Genomic DNA, 3,474 nt, shown 5'->3' on the forward strand with positions numbered 1-3,474 from the left:
CACACACACGCCCCCACACACACTCTGCCACCAAGTTGAGCTCCTGCTCTGGAGGCGGAGCTTGTTTCTGCATCCCTGAAAACATGCCTCATTTGTTCCAGGCTAACCCCTCTGACTGCCACACCCAGCAGGACGGAGACCCAGCAGGACAAACCCAGACTCTCCAAAGGTTTTATTTGTTCATTCATTTCAAACAGACAAGCAAAAACAGAACAAAATAATCATAAAGGAGCATGTAGAAGATACAAGATGTTATGATTTTCTCTGTCATTCACCTGAAAAACACAAAATCTCACCAAGTTATTTTGCTTTACATTCAAGTGCAAATATCTCGCTACTCTTGAAATAACACAAAACTAACTTATAAACACTTTTCAGCAAGATATAGGAGTTTGTTTTAAGTAAATAATTCCTTAATATTGATGAAAATGTTCTAGTCCCATTAGCAGATTGTCATTTATAACCTGGTAAAATGTTATCAGTGAAATAATCTGCTAATGGAGCATTTTCATCAATATTTTGAACATTTTTAATCTGGTTTATATCTGAACTTTGAGCTCATCATTTAATCCGTTCCATAAATCTACTGCACACACTGATAAACAAAGACTCAGTTTCCTCTCCGAGTTAAAAACGTCATTCAGCTTCTACAACAAATCTGGAACAAATTTCCAGAAAACTGCAAAACAGCTGAAACCCTGAGTTCCTTTAAATCTCGACTGAAAATCCACCTGGTTAGATTTGCTTTTTAGCTACTGGAGCATTTCTGATGTGTATCAATGATTTTGTTGATGTGACTCATCAAAATGTAAGGTTTGTTGCTGGTTTCTCAACTGGTGGCTGTATGATGTTTTTTATGACTTTATTTTTGTGTTTTTATGACATAAAGCTTTTTGAACTGCCTTGTTTCAGTTCATAATAACGGCTGCAGCAATCAGCAGGAAACTTTGTTTCCAGCCCCTAACAGGGAATTTAAAACAAATAAAAATGATGATGTCTGATGTTTTCAGAGCCATTTCCTCTGTCCAAACAGGAAGTTCTGTGAGGTCAAAGGTGAACTATAGAGTTTTACTGTTTGGGAAAGAAAATAATAAGAATCTCAAGGTTCAGAAGATTCAACAGTCTTTCTTCAAAATCCAAATAATGCTGCTTTCTAACAGGACAACATGATTTAATGTTCATTTTTAATATTGATCATTTCCAGATCAGAGAAGCAAGTAAACATGGAAGGCGTTTTTTTTCTTTTATCTGATTTTTCTTGTTTTTGTTTTTCAGATAATTAACATCCATCGTTTGAGGAGTGAACAGTTTCTCTGTTGCTCTGACAGCTCAGATGGTTTGTTTTTCTGAAGAATGTTAAATCTTCAGTTGGATGATTTATCTCTGCTGGGACAGTCTGTGTCTTCAACAAATCTACCAGAACCTGTGGATGTTCAGGAGGAACAACAGGAAGACTCTGGATGGAGCCATGAAGAGGTGAGAGATTCAAAACCTAAAACTTGTCGAGGCAAACTGCTCTCCTGTGATGTGTGGGAAGAGTTTCAGAAAGTCTACGGACTTAAATCACATGAGAACTCATACAGGAGGGAAACCCTACAGTTGTAACCTGTATAAAAAATCCTTCAGATGCAGCGACAGTTTAACCCGTCACAACAACACACACAGGCAGAATGTGTATTCCTGTAGAGTGTAACAGGACTTTCATAGACGTGAGCCGTCTGACGGTTCACACCAGGACTCACACAGGAGAGAAACCGTACTCCTGCAAGGTATGTTCTTCAGACAGGCAAGTCACCCGAGAACACACACATGGGAAATACCATACCAGTGTCGCATAAGTAGGAAAACTATAGTGACCACAGTAGTTACGTCAAATTATATGTCAGTATTATCATACGATGGGATATTAGGGCCAGAATAGGAACACAAAAGTTGTATATAAGAAATAAAGTCCTTCTAATCCAGGAATAAATTTGGAATAATAGAATAAACTTGTACTAATGCATTTTTATTCTTGTACTAATACAAGAATAAAGTCATAAGATGAAAATAAAGTCAAAATGCTACCAATACATACTAATAAATATTACTCATGTTGTAACAAAGTTGTAATATTGATAGAATAAACACAATGATCCAGTGTTTTTTTTGTGCATTTTATTGAGTTACATCCATAATCTTAAATTCATGTAATGTGATAGACCAATATAAAAGTAAAGCATAACTGAAGAGTTCAAGTAAACTAATTTCCTCACTTAATATGGAGGAAAGGATATTTCTGTTGCATTTTATTCTATTTTCCATATTTATGAAGATAAAAAGGTTTCAGTATGAACAGATTATGCCTCCAGCCTCCTTTACTCTGATTCAGTCTGAACATGTATGATACTCTGAGAACAAAATATAATTATTTATTTCAAAAGCAAAGAGCAAACAAACTGTTATGAAGGCATTCTGCCCTCTGCTGGACAAATACAGGAAGGACAAACAAAAGTTCGAATTCTTTTACCACCAAGTGTTTTATACGTTCAACAACGTTCTGGTTTCACTGAAGCTGTGATGCAACTTCCTGTTTACAGAGTCTAAAACATGAAGACGGACTGTTAGGGGGAAAAAAGCTAAAATTTCTAAATTAATTTAATATATTTAAAGGGAAAAACTTCTATATTCTTTTATGTTGTAAATTTGCAAAGAAAAAACTATTTTTATGCTTGTTTGTAAATCTTCAATATTAAAACTAAGATGTTCTCAGATTATAAAGTTATACATTTTTATTGGAAAAAAGCTTTTCAGGTATTTGTGATTAAACATGCCAGAAGTCCTTTAAGGTTTAAATGTTACATTTCCAGGTTCAGGATGTTTGAAATCCTTGAAAATGCTTGAATTTTAATTAGTTGGCTTTTTTTTCAAGGTTTGAAAAGTCTTGAAAGTATCAGTGGTCAAACTGCACAGTTTTGTAATAAAGTGAAATGTAATGATGATTAAAAGTCCAAATTTAGAAAATGTTATATGCAGTTGGAACCAAATATTTTCACTCGGTTATTAAAAACACATTTTTCTCACTGTTTGAAGTTAAATTAGACTAAACATTTATTTTTGTTAGAATCACCAGAATAATTTTTATTTGCTAAATGCCAGAAGCAAAAACATTTTTATAATTCTCTTCAAATTAACGGCGAATCAGTGGGACGAGAGCCACAAATTTCAGACTTTAATCATTAAACTTTTTTATTTTCTCATAAATTTAAGACTTTTTCACAACCTGTTCTTTTCTTTTAAATATAAATATGTGCAATTAGCATAGACGTTTCAGGTTTTGGAGACCAGATAATTGTTTTCTTTGATACTAAAATAAACTAAATTTAAATGAAGTTTTCAGTGATATATTGATTTATCTTAATCTACTGGAGGGTCACACTGCCCCCTGCTGACCAGTCACACACTCTACATCTGATCAAAAATGTAAAGGATTTG

The sequence above is a fragment of the Xiphophorus couchianus genome, chromosome 9 (genome assembly GCF_001444195.1).
Source record: "Xiphophorus couchianus chromosome 9, X_couchianus-1.0, whole genome shotgun sequence".
Classification (NCBI taxonomy): domain Eukaryota; kingdom Metazoa; phylum Chordata; class Actinopteri; order Cyprinodontiformes; family Poeciliidae; genus Xiphophorus; species Xiphophorus couchianus.